Source organism: Miniopterus natalensis, chromosome 1, assembly GCF_054644295.1.
Source record: "Miniopterus natalensis isolate mMinNat1 chromosome 1, mMinNat1.hap1, whole genome shotgun sequence".
Classification (NCBI taxonomy): domain Eukaryota; kingdom Metazoa; phylum Chordata; class Mammalia; order Chiroptera; family Miniopteridae; genus Miniopterus; species Miniopterus natalensis.
In genome coordinates, this window is record NC_142081.1 from 32,662,484 (window position 1) to 32,683,715 (window position 21,232).

The window sequence follows — 21,232 nt, forward strand, 5'->3', positions numbered from 1 at the left end:
ATTTTATGAAGAGTTGAATTTTCAAATTAAGGATAAATTGCTTTTGTTAGCAGGAACACACACACACACACACAAACACACACACACACACGAGAGAAAGAGAGAGAGAGAGAGAGAGAGAGAGAGAAAGAGAGAATAAATACATGGAAAAACTCAAAGGAAAGTGCCAGGCAAACCAAAGTGGTTGATTGGGTTAAAGAAGGAACAGTATTTGGTCTCCTGACTTCAAGTCTAGTGTACTTTTTCTTTCCCACCCACCCCCAGTTTTACTGAGATATAATTGACATATGCACTGTCTAAAAGTTCAAGGTGTACAACAAAATTACTTGACTTACATATATTGTGAAATTATTACCACAATAAATATAGTTAACATCCATCATCGCATGCAAATACAAAAAATTTTTTTTTTTCCTTGAGAGGAGAACTCTTAGGATTTACTCTCTTAACTTTTTTTGAAGTTTGACAAAACAAAGAACAAACCCCCAGCAGTTTAAGCCATTGCGTTCCGAGTAGTCCCTTGTGACTTGCATCACTGCCCTGTTGGTCTCTCTGAGTGGCCTTGAAAAGCATAGGATTGTCAACTGCCCAGAATTGTTCTACTCCCTTTGAATGGTTCATTTTTTTTGGGAGGATGCTAAGAATTTTTATAATCTTATTTTCTGTATTTATCACAATGTCTTGGAGTAATAGAATCATAGATCTATTTCATTCTTTCGATGCTGAGTGTAACTATACTCATACTGACCCTGTTTCTATTTTTTTTAAATCTCCATGAGGTTCTACAGCTTTATCATTCAGCATCCTAGCTTTATACGCTTGCTTCTGTCATATACAGGTCTACCAACTTACTCAGTATTACCTTATTTTAAAGCCTATCACACATCCTATTATAAAGTTATGTTCCAAATACAACTCTCATATATTTTATCTTCTCAGTTGAATAAATATCCAAAAATGTTAACAACGTTGCACTGAACCTAGCTAATGATAAATAATGTCCTTTTAAAGAGTCCTTGAAATATGAATCTTATTTTCCCAAGTCCTTATAATAGATGGAAATGTCTTTGATAATCTTGAATAGAAGCAATAACAGAAAATTTTTAAAAAAGTATAGGAGGGAAGGGTAATTCTATGTTTAACTTTTTGAGGAACTGCTAACCTGTTTTCCACAGTGACTGCTCCATTTCACATTCATACCAGCAATGTATGGAGGGTTCCAGTTCTTCACATTCTTGTCAATACTTGTAAGTTGTCTTTTTTATCAGGGCTATCCCAGTGGGTGGGAAATAGTATTTCATTTTGGTTTTGGTTTTCATTCCCCCCATGACTAATGATATCGCACATCTCTTTATGTGGCCATCTGTATATCATCTTTGGAGAAATGTCTCTCCAAATCCTTTGCCCATTTTTTACTTGGGTTATTTGCCTTTTTATTGTTCTGGTTTCTTTTTGTGAGTTTATCAAGAGCCAGACTCACATACTATCGATATTTAAGATGAAAAGAAAACTACCATCATATTTTTAATAGGGAGAAAACAATCCAAATTTTATTTTCTTCCTTCACAGAAAAAGAAATACTAGACTTCCTTTTTAAAGCACAAGGTAAAAGGACTACATTTTTAATACATTTATACGGGTTAAAAATATTTGGATAGTATAGTTATTTGTAATATGTGAATTAATAATATCTACCTTACAGGATTGTTGTAGGAATTAAGTGAATATGAAGTTTACCACTACTTCCTTAGAGCTTAGTGCAGTGTTTGGTATATAGTAGATACTCAATAAGCATATGCTAAATGAATTCGTAAAGCACCCAGTGGAGTCTCAGCAGCACATCAGTAAGTGTGAGTTCCCTCCCCTCCTCTTCAGGAAACTTGAAGGACGGAGGAGTAATCACGCTAGCAGACCCCTCTGAACTACCTGGATTGTGGTACATTATGATGAGTTGTGCTTCTTGCCTCCTAAATACTGTGAGATTTGTGGAGCCCAGTGAGTTAAAGCATGTGAATGCTGAAACTCCGCCTGTTTTCAGGGACAAATGAAAGCCTGAGTAATGTTGGAGAGTGGTCGGGTTAGGAAAGATGAAAAAGGTCCCATAGGCTACAGTATTCCTAACTTTGTGACACTGAGTCTCTTGTCAGTGCATTTTTTTGACTTGATGTTCTGAGTGTCAGTGACTTGCTGAGCCCATCGGCACTACGCCCTAAACAGAGTGGAGAAGCCAGCATGCGGGGCGGTTCAGGACACCGAGGTGACTTGAAGACGGGGTTGTTGTTTGCTTTTTGGAAATGGTTGCAGGGCTACTGTCATAATGAATATTTTATAATCGATATATTGATTGATAACTGAAATTCCAGGTAACCTCAGTCTCATTACCCATCCATATAACTAATTTTATCATCCAGAAATATTAAAGGAATATTGCATAAATCAGGAAAACTCATTACTCACCCTCTAATATTATTGATGACCATGCATAGTCCAATGCAACTTAAAAAAGGTCCTGCTTACACATCTTTATAAACAGTATTCTCTGGACTTGAGAAAGGAAGCTATTTATTGCAAATTGGGAATTTCCTTTTCTGTGATATAAAATTGCTCATTAGGGCCATGACAATATATAATACCTAGAAAGTAAGAATGACCCTCAGAAAGTTTAAAGTGATGCAATATAGGTAGCTGAAGGCACAAATTATAAATCATTAGTTTTATACTTAAAATATAGAAAAAGAGGACATTTAAATTTAAAAAATACTGTAATAATAAACAAACGTTGTGTTGCACTTTTTTAAAGGATTGGTTTGTTGTTATTGTTAATCCTCACCTGAGGATATTTTTTCATTGCTTTTTAGAGAGAGTGGAAGGAAGGCGGGGAGAGACATTGATGTGAGAGAGACACATCAATTGGTTGCCTCCTGCACGCACCTGGACCTGGGCCAGGGATGAACCTGCAACCAGGTACATGCCCTCAACCTGGAATCAAACCGCGACCCTCCGGTGGGCAGGCTGGCACTCTAATCACTTAGCAACACTGGCCAAGGGGAAGGACTGATTTTTAAAAAATATGTATTTAACATTGCTGAACACTCAATAATAATCTTTGAAACAAAAAGAAATTTACCCCTTAAAGCTACAGGGAAAGTATTATGAATCCACAAATCTCTTTTAGTTCCAAACCTAAACTGTAGTTAATTTCTTTTCTTGGGGATATACCAGGCAGAACTGAAAGACCAAGATATTCTGATAAATCTGATGAACTCCCCAAGGTCAGTGATTAGGAATACATCCTTTAGCAATGACCGGAGGCTTAATACCTGTGAATTCTGTGCTATTATAAGACAGTTGTTATCTTACTGGGTCTGAAAAGCAGAATTTCCTTTTAACCTCTACTATTTGTTAGCAGTTGCTGCCTGTGGTATGATTACCTGATGGCATACTTTCAGCCAGCTGTGTGTCTTCACAGGGTTTTGTCTGTCTTGAACATTCAAAGAGAAAGAGTGGTTAGTTATACATAGATGATCTTGTTAGCTAAGATTTAAAGCAGATTTAGATAAAAGCTGATGGAAATATGACATGCATTGTGGGGGAAGGGGTAGAAGATGCAGTAATATGAAAAACCATTAAAAATAATAAAATTGAAAAAATTATTTATGGAAACAGGTAAATGGCTATTTTAGCTAGTGGTCGAATTCTTGGAAAATTGAAGCTATAAAAGATAATTATGTGGTTTTGCAAGCACTCTGTTACTCAGAAACAGCAGAGGGTGCCTGCCTGACGGGCTGCAGGAGCACAGAGGTGGCAGGTGATAGCCATGGAAACACCGTCCCTGGGACCACTGGGTGCTACGAGGGCCAGTCCGGTGGCTAGAGCGCAGGCAGAAGCAGGCAAGCATTTTAACATGACCAGTCATGTCCATGGCTCGCGGTGTAGCTACTTCTAAATTGAATTTTGCTTCTTGAGTATGTTTTTCACTTGGGAAATTCAAAGCAAGACCAACAAAAGAACTTGTGGAGTTGGCATGTTTTAGATACTATGTGGAATAAATAAAAGAGTCCTGAGGATTTGGGCACTTAAATCAATCCATCTGCTTTATTCCTCAGGGTCTTTATTATTTTTTAAAACCTGCTCTAGATTTTATTTTATGAAGTACTTGTTCCTCTGAAGTTTAATGTGAATGCCACCCTCATAGCCATTAAGGACATGACTTCAAATATATGTGATAAAATTTGTGTCTTGACAGATCGTCCTTTTGTAAATAGTATCTTTTCTCTTTTATGTTAGATACCTAAGAATCTGGAAAGTTTTCCAAAAGCTTGCTCTTCAGTGTCACAGCTTCCAGCAAGGATGATTATGCTTATTATGCTTACAAGAGGCAGAAAGGGAAATTGTTGAAACAATTTGTCCAAATGATCTAACAAATTCACGATGGAGCTATAATTTAATCTGACTTGCTAGGGTTCTGTCTTAATGATTTTTGCTGCTGTTTGTTCAAATAAAAGGATATTGATTTTAAGGCGATCACAACTGAGATGTAGTTCATATTTCTAATAATTTTCTCAGTAATACTGTTTCATTTCTCACCTGGAAGTAAAAGCATGTGTAAATGTGTTTAAATTATGTATTTTGGTAGTACAGTCTGTAGGTTTTCATAAATTAAAAAAAAAATTATAAGATGGAGGCTTAGGAGTCAAAACAAGAAATTTAAGATTTTAACATATAAGATCCTTTTTATACTGTTTATTTCTTGGAGAAATAGTAAGGAGAAGAAATCAGAGTCTCAAATAGATGAAATACAATATTGAGACTGACCTCAAAAGTAAAACAAGTACTTGTGTTTCTTTCAAGTAAACCAAAGCAGCATGGATTTATTTATTTATTTATTTATTTATTTATTTATTTATTTATTTTTAAAAATATATCTTTATTGATTTCAGAGAGAGGAAGGGAGAGGGAGAGAGAGAGATAGAAACATCAATGATGAGAGAGTCATTGATCGAGCCCGCAACCCAGGCATGTGCTCTGACCAGGAATCGAACCCCGATCACCTGGATCCTAGGTCGACGCTCAGCCGCTGAGCCACGCCCGGCCAGGCAGCAGCATGGTTTTTAAACTGAATTTTTAAATTTGAATTTGCTAATGACTGTCTCCATCAACTAGTTCCTTTGCTTCAGCTATAGTACTATTTGTAGGCGTAGATTATTTACAGTAACAATGATCACATATTCATTTTCCTAAGATAAGAGGGGATAAAGTATGCTAGATAATGTCCCTGAAATACTATGAAATTACCGAGATTATGGTCAAAGAGTTTCATTTTTATGGGCAAGTAAAAACAATTTTTTAAAAATTACTAATTGAAATTAATACACATTCTGAGCTAAAACCAAAAACAATTGCATAATTAAGCATATATAAAGAAATAATACCTTTTTCAAAAATTCTAATAGAACAGTTAAATTTATATTGACCTTAACATTAATGGCAAATATATGTTTAAATATGTGTAGCTTATTATTGTCAAAACCCCCAGTATCACATTATTGACCAATTATAAATAATAGCAAGACAAACATCTTGATAAACACAAAATATCATGGAAATACACTTTGCAGCTGTGTGGTTCTTTTTTAACTTTTTATTTACTGATTTTTTTTTTTTTTTTTTTAGTGAGGGAAAGAAAGTGAGAGAGAGGAACATCAATTTGTTTTCCTCCTTGTTTTGCATTCGTCGCTTCTTGTATGTGGCCTGACCGGGGATCGAACCCGAAACCTTGGTGTAGCAGGATGATGCTCTAACTAACTGAGCTACCCAGCCAGGGCTATAGTTCTTTTTCAATCAAAGTATTTTCACATTTATTATATCATTTTATTCTCAATTTTAAAATAATGACTTATACCTCATATGTATTCACATAATTAAAAATCTCTTAAAAAAAAAATCTCTTTCCACTGAAGAAAAACCAACCAAATATTCACCAGACTCTCCTACCATTTTTTTAAAACCTAAGTTGAGTTTCAGATGCTGTTCATGATTAACTCCTGTTTCAGAGTGTCTCCTTTCCCTTGTTTTAATCTCTGGAATACTGCTACTTCAGGAAAATCTTTATTCTTCTGGTCAGAATCCTTTTCTTTGTCTTTCTTCTTCCCATTGAATAGGCCCACTTAACATCTCCCTCGGTAACTACGGCATATTCTAGTTTCTATAATAACACTAATCATAGTGTTTTGTAACAAGATGTATTGTACCACTCAGATCATTTTCCATATTTCCCTAATTTGTACTTTTCATTCCAAACATGAAGCAGAGATAATAAAAATTTAACAAGGAAAGCAGTTTAAAATCACTTGTGTCTGTTCTATAATAAAGGCTGTCTCTATTTGCTCTAATTTCCTTTAAGACATCAGAAATAATATATTTCATATTTTCATGTATTTATTACACAGCTTCTTGGTGGAAACAGCTATAAATGTATATGGATATGTATTTAATGACTATTACTGTAAGCAAAAGATATTCTTTTTTTTTCTGAGCAAGTTTTAGTGCACAGAGAGGGGACGGGGCTCAGTCCTTGGCTGCTGCCTTCCTCATGGCTGCAAGGACGTTGCTCAGCTCCTCTGTCTTCCTCTCGGCCCGGATGTGTGTCCCCACCCTTTTCTTGACCAATTTCAGGGCCCCCTTGTCCACAGAGACCTTGAGCAGCTCCACGGTGCACTGCTCATAGCGTCATGTCTCGCAGGAACCTGGAGAGCTTGGTGAAGGCCCCGCAGCAGGCTGTGCCTGGGCGTGCCCACGTTCTTGCTCACTTTGTGGCCCTCGCGGAGGCCACGGCCATGGGTGAGCGCAGAGCCGTGGCTGCTGCTCCTCAGTGGCTGCCACAGCGGAAGGGAAGCAAGCAAAAATTATTCTTAAGATACCCTCTGCTGAATTGTCATTAAAATGTCTATATGAAACCAGAGACTTACCAAGATGATAACTTGTGCTATTTTTATGCTTCTTTATTTCAATGTTCCTTTGCCAAAACTAACACCTTATTTATTTTAATTTTTAAAGACTTTTTAAAATATGGTGTTGTTTTTTTATTGATTTTAGAGAGAGAGGAAGGGAGAGGGAGAGAGAGGGAGAGAAACATCCGTGACAGAGAAACATCAACATCATTCATCAGCTGCCTCCTGCTGGGGATGGAGCCCCAACCTGGGCATATGCCCTGACGGGGTATTGAACTGGCAACCTCCTGGTGCATGGGTCAGTACTCGACCACTGAGCCACACTTGCCGGGCACATCTTGTTTATTTTTTTTATTTTTATTTTTTTAATTATATCTTTATTGGTTTCAGGGAGAGGAAAGGAGAGGGAGAGAGAGAGATAGAAACATCAATGATTAGAGAGTCACTGATTGAGCCTGCAACCCAGGCATGTGCCCTGACCGGGAATCGAACCCCAATCGCCTGGATCCTAGGTCGACGCTCAACCTCTGAGTCATGCCCAGCCGGGCCATCTTGTTTATTTTTGGGATGTTTTTACAGGGACAGTAATATCAGTTACTTCTCCAAAATTACTGATTTTATAAAATCTTAGAACATGTGTTGAATATTGGCTTATGACTGTACAAATTATATGATCTCATCAGTATTATAATACCTATTGTCTAAGATTTGTGCATTTTCTATTCTATATGTTCAGTTGTCTAGTCATACTCAGGAACTAGATTACCTACTACTTTATTCCTGAAGTCATCTTGGTTGGGAATTATCCAGTTGTGAATTTTCATAGAAATTATTTGTGACAAATGATTGACTTGTATCTTCCAGATCCTTTTGCTTCTCTCACTGCCATCGGTGTCCATACATGTCTCATGATGACGTCATGGTCCATACTGAGGAGTTGTGTGATTGACCATGAATGAAACAATCACTGTCATTTTCACCTGTTTTTTTTTTTTTAAATGAGTTACTAAACATATGTGGATTACTAAATCTACTGTGACTTAGTTATGTTGTTGACCCTTTCTCACTATATTTTCTTAGCAAGTTGTGGGAATAAGCTATTGGGATACATTTTAAGAGATAGTAATAATTGCAAAGGTAGTCATCACAGTATTAGAAACCAATGTCTTTATACGCCACAGTCACAGACAATATTTGAACTTAATAAAGTGCCATTCTCATCTTGTTCAAAGGAGAAAATGGCTCTCATGGGAATTCTTTTGACTGTTTCCACCTGCCACCGGCTATTAGCAGATTAGAGCAAACACTGGGAGGTGGCCGTGCCATCTAAGTGAATGTTTATTTGCCTTTCTAACGTCGAGAGTATTTGAAGGTTGACTTTTAAAGAGAATGTTCTGTGAACATAAAAATAGACAGATACTTGACAGGAAGAATGATATTCCAACCACATAACTACAAATAAGAAAGAAAACCTAACATGACAGACACATTCATTTTGTGTCTGCTTTATCTGTGAGCTGAGGGCCTCCGCCACGCATAGACACTTCCCGTTTAGAGAGGTCCTGTCTCAAAGATGCCCAGGATCACAATGGCACTGGGAACAGTGGTCAGCAATCCTATCTTACAGTTGACATGGGAGAAAATCCCAGAAGGGAAGTGGTGAAAGAATTTCACATTCCATAAAGTATTGAAATGTGCAGATTTCTTGATGCTGTTCCTGCATTGATAAATAACAGCATGATAGCAGTTAAATCATTTTATAGGTGGTTTTCCTGGAATTTTTCATGTCCCTGTTACATAATAGGGATCTTCAGAAATCAGGCAACTGGCCTTTATTTCCTTCTCTATAAAATGAAAAGAGTTATGGGTACCCTTTTCTTATATAGCAGATATTCTATAAATGTTTAAGAAATGTTCATTTAAGAAATGAACCCTAGGGGCAGATAGTTCTTAAGATCCATAGATATCTTATTATTCTTGACGTCCATAATACTAGATGAAAGAAAATGCCTTTTCATTTACTTCTTATTGAAGAAAACAATGATATTTTTAAAAAGTTGATATATCACGACAACTGGCAGGAGACACTCAAAAGAGTGGTCTGTGAGGGTTAGCATTACCTTCAACAGTAAATGGATAATTGAGAGTTCGGGTTGTCCAAGGGTTATGTGGGAGATGTAAGTGCTAATTTTAGAGGCTGTAGCTAATTCCGTATGCCTCCAGAAAAGGGAAACCGCATTTGGGTTCAGTTATTGAAGAAGGAATGAATTTTAACAGTTGTGTCATCCCTCATTTTATAGTTCATTAAAAAGGGGCTCAAGCTTAAAGTCGGTGAAGCCGGCAGAATAAAATCTCCATGTAAATAAGCATCCGCACTTATGCAGAGACAAGGGCTTTCCGTGGCCAGAGCCCTGTCCTCTTGCTGGGGAGACTTTTCCAGAGGTCCAGGGGAGGAGACGCAGCCAAGGCTGAGCGGGACGCAGGGGTGGCCGCCCTTCCACAGAGAGCAACGGTGTTGGGAGCTAGCTGCCCTTGGTCTGGCGGACCCCACGCTGACTGCCAGGCGTTTGGAGGCTTTTGTCTGTTCTTCGTGTACTTGCTCGACTCAGCTTGAGCCAAAAGAATCAGCCGCTAAAGCTGGAGCCTACCTTTCTGTAGAGAGAGGAATGTTTGATGTTTCTGGGCATTTTTGAAACATGTAACCCCTACCCGAGCTCCTGCTGCCTCACCAGCACTTCTCACATGAAAGTACAAGACTCAAAAGACAGTGCCTTCCACACACTATGCTCCCATTGAGGAGGCAAGCAGACAGTGTCTTCTGACAGCTGGCTGTCCGTCTGTTGTTTGATGCGGGGCAGAAAAGCACGGTAGGGTAATAAGGGAAATGGATGTTTTTCTAGGTGACAACCCCACGGCCTGAGAGCAGACTCCCCTGGGCTCCCTGCCCTTCTGCCTGCAGGCTGCCTCTCCCCGCGGGCTGGCAGACTCGGTGCAGCTAAGCTCTCTCTGTACCCGCCTGGCATTTCATTGATTTGCAATTTCTTGATCACAACAAACATCTGACTCACTTTGTGATGCTGTTGTCAGCGTGAATGCATTGGAAAAGGTTTTCTTTTCTTTCTTTTTCTTTCTTTTTTTTTTTTAACAACTTCCATTCTTTTTCCATTTTTATTTGGGCCTGAAATGCTCCTTGATTTTTATTTATTTGTGAACATTTTCTAGCCTCCCTGTTCCAGAAAACTAGGAGGAATATGTATGCTAGACAAAAAGCAATCGCTTGGCAAACTGTTGGATCAAAGAGAATTTTTTAAAACTTTGGTACTCTTCAGTTTGCTATGTTTGAAATTTATAAATAGTTCAAGTATCAGCACACGTATTGCTATTTTATACAGATCCAGTTTAAGAGCTGTTCAGACAGATATCTTCTGAAACAACTACATTTTCAAAAATTGTTCTCGGGTCTACAAACATGTCTTGCGCTTTTGACAGAATACTATTGCTTTTCAAGTAAAAAAAAGTGACAAAGTGTGAATTATTCAAAAGTCAAAATGGCCTGAATTTCCTTAGTCCCTTAATGACTATTTTTAAAACAACGTGAACACCAAACTTACAAAAAACAATCATGTATACACTTTAAACATAAAAAATATTTAAAATTTTACTTTCAGTGTTAGTGTGTGATCTGAAAATAAGCATCACTTAGAATTTATTAAAGAGAAGCACCCAAAGGCTGTGCCTTGAAAAGGAGCAATGCTTCTGAGCTGTGTGGTTACTGGGAAATTTATTCCAGGAGGAAGGAAGGGGCACTGCAAGGAGTAGCCAGCCTTCTCACTGATGTGGAACCACGTTGGGATCCATGAGCATTTCGCTGCAAAGATGGTGCCAGCCTTCTTTCTCTGTTTCTTTCTATTCCTCCTCACATTTTCTGCCCATTGGCAGTGAGAGTGAGGCCATCATTATTAGGATGGCCTGGCATCTAGTCTCCAGAATCCTTTAGTTCACGAGATGGGAGGAGAGAGTCCAGAAATGGCCAAACTCAGCCAGGCCCGCTCTGGGCCTTGCTCCCGCCTCCTATGTTGAAAACCCAAGTGTTTTTGTCCTTTCCTAGTAGACAGAAGGAAACAACGGGCTGGACACTCTTGCTGGTTGTGAGGCCAAGCTGGCGGGACGTGCAGGATAGCTAAAGTGGAAATTTTGCTGTGGTTGCTATCAACATGGAAAAATGACTGACAAACTTAACATTTCCAATAACTGAATTGAGGGTACTTGTTGGGTGTTAGGACATTGCTGTCTGTTTCATTTAAAATGGGAAAACAAAAATCTCTTGTTTTAGGACGCACATTTTAAGAGGCCTAATGAGGCATCTAATATGTGCATGTAAGTAGATTAAAAGGTAAATGAAGGAAAGGCATGCAGCGATTCCTGTTTCCGGTGCTCTGGCCAGAAAGTCTTTGTTGTCCGCATCTACGGAGCAGCTCACTGGTTTGGCCCACCCTCCAGTAAAAGCTGAAAGATAAAGAAGCAAATAAGACAAAACAAACAAACAAACAAAACAACCAAAAAAGCAGAAAACCTACCACCGCCATAGTGGTTTTTCTTCAAATTTTGAACTCTCTCCTTAAACTGCCTTGGTCTTATTTTACTTTTCAGAGTCCTCAGGTAGTTTCTTCTAATCCTTTGTCCAGAATTTTTGTTTATAGTCAGTGGGAGAGATAAAGTTAAATATATAGTGTGATTATAAATATATGTAAAAATATATGTAATTATATATAATACTTTTTTTAAAGAACAGAAGGTCAAAATTATTATCTTGGCTATTTTGGACTAGTGAGATTATGTATTTTCCCTCTGTTTTCTATCTTCTAAATGTTTTATAACACACCTTTCTCAACCTGTTAGGTTTAATCTTTTTTTCCCCCTTCTGCATCTTTGGTTGCCTGAGTCTTTTCTAAAGGATCATGTAGTTTACAACCGTTAGAAACCATTAAACTCTGTACCAGCTGGATTGCTCTCAGCTGCAAGAAACAGAAATTACCAACTCAGTGGCTTAAACAATAATGAAATATATTTCCTCACATAATGAAAAATCCACGGGAAGGTAGCTGCAGGGCTGGTGGGCTCTGCAGCTCTGTCTTATCACCTGCCATCCTGATGTTTGGCTTTGGCCTCGGGCTGGTTTCCTTCCTGGCTGCACAATGGCAGCACCTCTAGACATAACACCACGAAGGGGCTTAACATGGGCCAAGTCTTTCTTTGAATGAGTTAGGATTTGGTTTGATTGTGAATGACGGAAACCCAAAATAACAGTAGCTTAAGTGTGGTATCTTTTTCTTCTTTAATACACGGTCTCCATTCCCAAGGTCATTCATGATCTCAAGGGGCTATGTTACCTCCAGCTATCACATCCCCATTCCACATAGCAGAATAAAGGAAAGAGCCAGTAAAGGACCCTTGTAAAGGAAGATTCCCAGGAGTTGCCACACTGCACTTCTGCTTTTCTCCTATTGGTCAGAAGTTATCAGGCCTAAATGGGCCACAAAAGAGGCTGAGACATGTATTCTTTACTCTGGATGTCCGCAGGTACACAGGTAGACTTTCTACTACTATGGACAAAGGGGAGCAGGCATAGCGGGGAACAGCAAGCAGTCCCTGCCACATTCTTGTAACTCGAAACAAGCTTTCTCAGAAGCCTCCAGCAGATTTTCCTTTATATCTTATTGGCCAGAAGGGCATTGCATGCTCATGCCTAAGCCAAAATCCTGGCAAAGGAATGGCGCCGCCATAATCAGTTTACATCAATCTAGATTCACCCTCTAGGCCTGGGGCTAGGGCCACCCTTCCAGGAAAAAGGCAGATGGCAGATAGATACGCGAGCAAAGTCAGAATTCTTAGGAAGGAGGAAGAGGTGTTGGAAGAGGAGGGTCCGGAGTGGAATCGGTAGACAAGATCACCTGCACACTTTCTGTATGGAGCACAACAGTGTCCATGTCCCTGATTTCATTTTAGGTGCCGTCTAAATGTTTATCTGTTATAGCTCCTGTCACTGTCCCATTTCTTCACAGCTGTTTATGTGACAGATGAGAGAAGGGAGTGGAATGAAGCCTAATAAAATTCAGGTGCTGCTAGTGGCTCCCCCGATATGCATTCTCTCCTTCTACCTAAGAGCTCGTTTGAGTTAAATTCTAAATGTTGAAGTTATTTTTATTTGGAAGTACAGATTAGATAAGTGTCTCAGAAAAAGGAAAAAAAAAGTGTTCCTAACTTATGGTTGACTAAAACAGAGCAAATCAATTGGCATTTAGAATTTAGGGTGTTCTGATTAGTCACCTCCGCTCCTGTTCTGCCACATGCAAACATTTTTGGGAGGAAGTAACCCAGCCTATGAAACAGGATGAGAAAACTAGATGGAAGAAAATGGTGATGAATGAAAGTAGGCGAAAGAGAAGCAGTAACAGGGCCTGTATGTGAGAGGGAGGGAAGGAGCTGTGTGATTTTGTCACCATTATGTTGCTATGGTAATGAAACAAAATTAGGCCGATATTGCTCTGCTGGCTTTGTTTTGAATGAGGGACCAAATGCGTGCAAGCAGAATGGCAAATTAAGTCTTCAGTAAGCCAAAGAGACAGCATAACTGTATTTCATGTAAATATTTAATATGATTCTTGTAAGAACTCCTATATCTAAGAAAGATAAGAAATAATATCTATCTATAGGAGATTCTGAAGACTTACGCAATAATTTTGAAGTGTTTTTGTGCTTTAACTTTGAATTAAAACTTCTCAGTTATAAAATATATATTGACTGTAGGAAAAATTTAAATATGTAAAAGGACAAAGCAGATGATTAAAAAGATAAAAAAGGCACCTGAGCCTGTCTGTTAAATTTTTGATGTGTAGCCCTTCCGTCTTTTCATTTATATGTTTTTACCAATTGGGATCGCACTTTATGTAGGTTAAATGTTTAGGTTAATTCCAGTTTTTCATTTTCTTAGACATCTTGAGCCGCCATAACAAATTGCTGTAAACTGGGTGGCTTAAACAAGAAACACTGATTATTTCTTACATTTCAGGAGCAACCGTATTTCTCGTTATCACCATAAGCATCAATGGTCTCTGTTGGATTGGGCATTTTAGAGGAGAGAACTAAAAGGCTTCAGTCTATTTCTTAAAAAACATACAGAATAAAAATTTAAATGCTACAAATGTAACTTGAAAATATTATTTGCTGGGCAAAAAAGTGGAATAACTCATCAAACCCAAGAACTGTAGATTTGTCTAATGTCATGGAGGAGCTGTCATTTTAAAATTGTAGTAATGTTCACTGGCATCTTCTGAATTTCCTAAGGGAGAGGAGAGGCTTTGGTCCAGGAACTCAACTTTGGGCCTCTTTAAAACTACTTGGTTTGGGACTATGCAGAGGTATTTGAAGGCAAGTCAGCTGAGCATCTGAATGAGGACATGTCAGGGAGTATGTGAATATTCAAGTCTCAGTCCAAGGGATCATTCAGGGTGGCCATGGCCCACCCTGGGGCTGGTCAGTGTCATCTGAGTTTCTCGTCAGACCAAATACAATGACTCTTGTGGTCCAGACTGGATAGGGAAGGAAGTAGGTTTGGCAGGAGGCTGGTACAAGGCAGAAATGAGCAAGAGACTGCAGAATGGAGTCCTGGGTGAAGCTGAAGATCAGGTTAAGTACATGTGTGAGATTGAGAGTGGTGGAGACAAATGGGGGGCAAGAGAAGGCCGTGATGGGAGAATGGAATTTCTGAAGTGGAGGAATTCCAAAAGTATACATTTTCAGGATGTGGTCATGAGAATGAGTTCTTATTCAGAACATAATGGATGGAAGGGTGCTAAGGACATCTGTGGCTTTGCATAACACTGTTACATCCTTTGAGACATAATCCTTCCATGTAAATGGTCCTGGTAGAAACTGCCAATCAATGCAGCCCACCCTCTTGGCCACAGAGTTGGGCATATCATCCAAGCCAATAGGGATTCTTCCACAGGGTTTTTCAATACTTGGTTGGGCAAATGGGTGACGGGGGGAAGAAAGAAGTTCCTCTCTTGAGTACTGAACGGTGAAGATATGATCGTGGAACATTGCTTCAGTTCCCTCCCAAATCTATGTCTGCCTGTAATCTCTCCTTTAGCCTCTAGAAACTCTTTAGACAGCTCCATCTGAATGTCTCATTAACCCACGGCCCCAACAGATTTCTTCATTTTTCCCAACCCAAACTGATCTCCATCCTTCCATGTTGTCCATGGCACCAGCCATCCAAGCTAGATGTCATCCTTAACATCTCCCTCTCCCTCACAAACACAATCAATCATTGAAACCTGTTGATTCTACTTTATAGATATTTACAAATTTCTTCCCCTCTCTCTGTTTCTTTCCACTGTTGTGGCCTTAGTACAGATCTTTATCACAAGCACTTATCTGGTCTTCTTGCCACAAGTCTTAAAAATCTCGGATCTGTTTCTTCCTGTCCCCACCCCGCCCTCAGCCCCGGCAGTATGACCTTTTTCCTTGTGCACTTCAGGGCTCGCTCCTGCTCCCTCTGCGGCCCTTTCTCTGGACACAGCCCTGGCTCCAGCCACATTCACCAGCTTACAGTTGCCTGAACCGTCCCTGTGTTTTTCCCTGCTCTAGGCTTTAGCTCAAAAGCTGCTCACTTTGCCTCAAATGCCCTTTTTTTCTTCATGGCTAACTCCTGTTTATGCTTTAAGATGGGACTTGGGTATTGAGCCTCCAGGGAATCCTTTGGTGACATTTTCACCATTGCCTCCCTGGTTGAGGTCCTCCGGACACGCTCCCACAGCACTGTAACATATGCTAGCCAAGGACTCGCTGCCCTGTGCTGTAAACACAGATGTTTGTCTTTCTTCCCCATTAAGCTGCAAGTTCTTTGAGGAAAAAGGGTGACTCCTTCAAGTTTGTATTCCATTTCCTGGCTTGGAGTCTGGCACATAGGAGACCCTTGATACATACCGATCGAAGAGTAAATGAATGAATGAGTGAACCCAGGGAAGATGCATCGCTAACTTCAGTTCTCTGGTTCTGGGAACCTATACTTTTTAAGCAATGATGGCTCTATGAAGCACTGCTAAATCATGCCTTGTCTGAACACTATGTCCTCATTAAAATTTATTTTGCCATCAAACTGGAAAAATAGTCAAGTGTCTGCATTGTTACAGATGAAGAAACTAAGGCACAGAGCGGTTCAATGGCACTCAAAGGCACAGAGCTGGGCCAAACTGAGATAGGTTCCTGGACCCAGTGTTTTTTCCCCCCAACGACTAAGCTGCCTCCCTAGAGCAACCGTAATTTCAAATACTTTTGATCTTGTTTCTTTGAGGAATGTGTTTGGTGCTTCTAGCCTCAGGAAATGAACCCTCCCACCTGCAGACGACTCTCAGTAGATACTGAGCTCCTGCCTAAAGGGTTTAACTCCGTATTTCAGGCAGGAGAGTTAAACGGAACACCTTACATTCTGGCTGCTCCTGGCCTCCACACACGTCAGAAAGTCCAAGGAAAGCAAGTCAGCTTCTCCTCTCCTCTGTCTGGGAGCCTGAACGTGGGCTCCGAGATAGGCTTGAGTTGGCTGGGTAATGCGCCTCCCTGCTAGGTTTTTATAAAAACCATTCTCAAGTAAGTCACGAAACAAAAGCATTTGGTGCCGGAGGTGGTAGTGTGGGTGTTCAGAAAGTAAAATGCTAAGCTGAGAGGTGTTTCCATGATCGTTTCTCATGATAATTTAGGGTATGTTTTTTCCAAGCCAAATCTGGTTTCAGTGCTTGCTTCGGTTTCCTTCTTCCAGTCTCTCTCTGTCATTGTCCCCATCTGTTAAAATGATCTCTCCTGATTTTTCTTCAGTTTAGCTCTCCGATCACTATACTTATTGCTTGTGGGATTTACACACATTTAACAAGTCAGCTTGACTGAGGTTTTCTTTAGCTACATGGCATATCAGTTTAAATATTTTATTTATTGAATTGTTGGATTCGAAACACTGTTGGGCATTTCACATTAATTTTTGAACGAAGATGTTTTATAGATGGTTAGTCTGTCAAATCATTGCCTTTTATAATTTTTCAGTTTTTCCCCCATTTTTTTCTTGTAGGTGATTGTTATGGATGTTTAATTACCCTCCCCCCAAAAGAAAATAGGGTAAAAAATCATAGTTTGAACACTAAGGGGCAAACTGATGGTGAACTTTCCAATTAGCCAGGTTTTCCCAGGTTCTACTTTGAACCATAGATTGCATGCTGTGTGTGTGTGTATGTGTGTGTGTGTGCACATATGTATTTGTATACAAATGTGTAAGTATAGCCACCACGCATGCTTGTTGGGGTGTCAGATCAAAGCACCCTCAGAAACGTTCTCAACCAATGACAGGGACAAGTTTGAGCTCTGGGGAAATTCCTAGGAAGCCTAATGAAGAATCATTGCAGAAGCAGATATTGCTTTCTTCTGTTAAGCATTTATCACAGGATTGTATCTTTCTTTCAAAACACTAAATGTTTACTAATAAAACCTTCTGAAACAACGTCTTGCTCACTTATAGTTGAGAAATAATAAAAATTCTAGGTGATAAACACGCTTTATGATTACACAATAGAGAAGAAATGATTCCGGATCTTGAATTCCAGGGCGAGCTCCCCTTCCAGGTGGCGGTCTGAGCTTCCTCACAGGCTCCTGCCCCCTCCCTGCCCATCCTCCCCTGCAGCCTCAAGCTTCCAGCAGGGGTTGCTGTTGTCTAACACAAGGCCTATTGTTCTCACTAGAATTTGGTTATTGTTTCAGATTATTTCCAACCTTTGGCCTTTCCCAGGATTTAATCTGTTTAAATTGATATTGGTTATTTGCTCTTGAGTTTACTGTGAATTTAATCTTACATGACTGTTTAATACCTTAAAGTGCTATTTTCGTTGCTGCCACTGCACTGATTAGCATTAATTTCCCCCAGAATGTGTTCAGAATATCAGTGAGCTTGTTTTAGAGAATGAATGATAATTGCACTGTTTTAAAAACAGTAAAATATTTGATTACTTTATAAAAATGCATGAAGTGAATTTTGATGAGATCGGTTCTGAAATCAAACTAAGGCTTTCAGAAGAAACTAAAACACTGGCCTTGATATGCAAATTTTGCTTTAAAATTTTTATTTTTCTGCTGGTAGAGATGCCTTATATTTGCATTTTTGAGCCTGAATAATTCTAATTCCATTTTTATTGTACAAACCCAAGAGAAACATTTACTTTGTTTTCACTGATTAGTTATACAATCATTCTTTTCAGATACTACACGGACCATGAACCATAATATTATATTCCTTGTTAATACATTTTGGCAAAAGTATTTACATGAAAACACAATACATAGATGTAATGACTTTCTCAAATGAGTACATTGTTGCTATGAAGCAATCACCTTTATTTTAATACAAGTAAAATTCATTAAAATTTTCTCAATTAGCAAAGCGACTTTTCCAAATGAACTATGAAGGAAAAACGTTGCCTGTTTTATCCTAACCCAGCTGATTTGCTGGTATTACCAACGCCTATTTGGGGAGGAGAAAAAAAGAGAGAGAAGTGTTTAATTTTAATAAACTTGATGCAGTGCTGACTCCTGGGGGATTAGGTATGGTTTGGATACACTTAGTTTCTTTTTGGTTGGTTTCAAAGTAAAAGTTAGATTTGAAAGCAAAATCGTTTGAAGCAAATATACTACCTTCAAGACTCTCTCATGTTGAAAGGAGGAACTTGGAGACCCAAATGAACAAATCCTTTGAACTGCAAAACTTACTTTTAACAAAAAATATTTTTTCTTTTTCCCTTTCACTCAAATGTTTAAATCCCATCGTAAGTCTAATAACCAGATTCTGTCATTTGACACAGACAGTCGAGTTGAGCCTTGTATCTATAAGTACAAATGTAGCTTTTTGGGAAAAATACAGTTAACTTTGCATTCACATTTATGCAGTATAGAGTTCAGATTAATTTATTTTAACTGTCCCTCTCTGAAGCAATTTTTTATTTCTAGTGTTGGTTGTTCATTTTATGTGTAGAGTGAAAACATCTTTTCCCCACCTTAATATAGGTTTTAAAAAATGACACTAGAGCCCTAGTCCGTTTGCTCAGTGGTTAGTGTCAGCCCACAGACTGAAGGATCTTGGGTTTGATTCTGGACAAGGGCATGTACTTTGGTTGCAGGCTCTAAGGCTCAATCCCTGGCCCCGGTCAGGAGGCAACCAGTCGGTGTGTCTCATTCACATTGATGTTTCTCTCTCTGTCTCTCTCTCCCTCCTACCTCCCTCCTACCTCCCTCCTTTCCACTCTCTTTGAAAAGCATGAGAAAAAATATCCTGGGGTGAGGGTTTAAAAAAAAAAAGACACTAGCTATGCACACACTGAATGAGTCACTCAGAGTATGGGATTTAAAAGCTGTTATTCTTTTTTTTTTTCTTTCGTTTTTTTAAATATATCTTCATTGATTTCAGAGAGAGGAAAGGAGAGGGAGAGACAGACAGACAGAAACATCAGTGATGAGAGAGTCATTGATCGGCTGCAGCCCGCAACCCGGGCATGTGCCGACCGGGAATCAAACCCCGATCGCCTGGATCCTAGGTCGACGCTCAACCGCTGAGCCACGCCTGGCCGGGCTGTTAGTTATTCTTAATAAAAATGCAAAGACTAAGCAAGAGTGCTAACTATCCTATATATTTATGGGATTCTTGTTCTTAAAATACTTAATATCACTGAATTTCATCTTGGAATACCCATTTAGAATTCTTCAGATGGATTATAAAATGTTAAATAACATTTCTAAGGGTATAAGGTTAAGACTGAAAATTCTAATTTCTGGTATTTTCTAGGATAAGGGACAACCATTATAGTCTCTGTCTAGCAGTAAGGTGTAAAAATAAATTTTACATCAATCCTGAAGTAAGTTATCAATATTTTTCTCTTTCCCTGGTATTCCAAATAGCTTTTAAGTTGGGGGTGGGGGTAGGGGATAGAATCCTTAAAAAAAACCACAACAGTGAATTAGGGGTATGTGGCATCTTCTAATAAAAGGAAGTAGGCTCTGTGGGAAAAGGGCTGATTACAAGGCTGAGGCAAAGACTATTTAGGATGAGCCTGTAGCATCCTCAGAGTAAGAAAGTGCTCAAAAAACAAAAACAAACATACAAACAAAAAATTCATCATGTTAAAGAGAAACAGGAGTCAACCTAAAAGAACTACCAGTGGACAAACCTGGAACAATCTGTGCAACGAAATAAATGAGATAGTATTAGATTATAACCCAAAGTATAAAATAAATATCCAGGAATTCACAACTGAACAACTAATAAATAAATAGGGGAGAAGAGATCAATCTTTTCTAAGGAAGCATGCCAAATAATTTATGTAGCTACTCATCACAGGCCCTGGAAGAGGTGGAACCTCACTCTTCAGTCCTTTAATATGGGCAGCACTAGTGACTTGTTTCTGAGGAGCAGCGTGTGGGGAGGGGAAATCAGTGACTTTATTACAACAGAGAAATGTAGCAGAAGCTCTCTGGGCCAGGTGATTGGGGGAACGTCATAAACGACAAGCTCTATTGACAGCATGTAGCCCTGATATGATCCAAAGAAAATGGTGCTTCATCTCCGTGGTCTTCGTCCTGAAAACCCACACCCCAGACTAACCATGATAATGACATCAGACAAACCCAAATTGAGGGGCATTCTACAAAATACCTAATCAGTACCCCTCAAAATGGCCAAAGTCATTGAAAACAAGGGTAACCTGGGAAATTGTCACAGACCGGAAGAGGTTAAGGAGACATGATTACTAAACAAAATGAGATACCCTGGAATTTGATCGTAGAGCAGGGACAAGTCAGTGAAACAGAATAAACTGTGGGGTTTACTTAATAGGAAAGTACTCACAATGACTCCCTAGTTGTGACAAATGAATTAATGTAATATAAGATGTTAACAGTAGGAGAAACTGAGTGAGGTGTGTAAGGGAACTCTCTATACTATTTTTGAAACTTTTCTGTAAGTCCCTGAGAGTATTCTAAAAGTATTATAAAATAAAAAATTTATTCGAAACAACAGGTATTTAAGATTTTATTTGTTACATAGGTTTTGATAGATTTGGGGGAAGAAATAGAAAAATGTGACTCAAAAACAAAACCTTCCTTTAACAAGCATACACTATTTGTGAGAAATACTCCCATCCCACCCCCACCCCCATTTTACCCATCTGGATATTAGTGATCATAATGTAAAC

General features: G+C 39.0%; 1 pseudogene; it reads right to left on the reverse strand.

The window, feature by feature from the left end:
- Positions 1-6,567: 6,567 nt before the first annotated feature.
- On the reverse strand, positions 6,568-6,847 carry LOC148094074 (large ribosomal subunit protein eL36 pseudogene; annotated as a pseudogene).
- Positions 6,848-21,232: the final 14,385 nt, after the last annotated feature.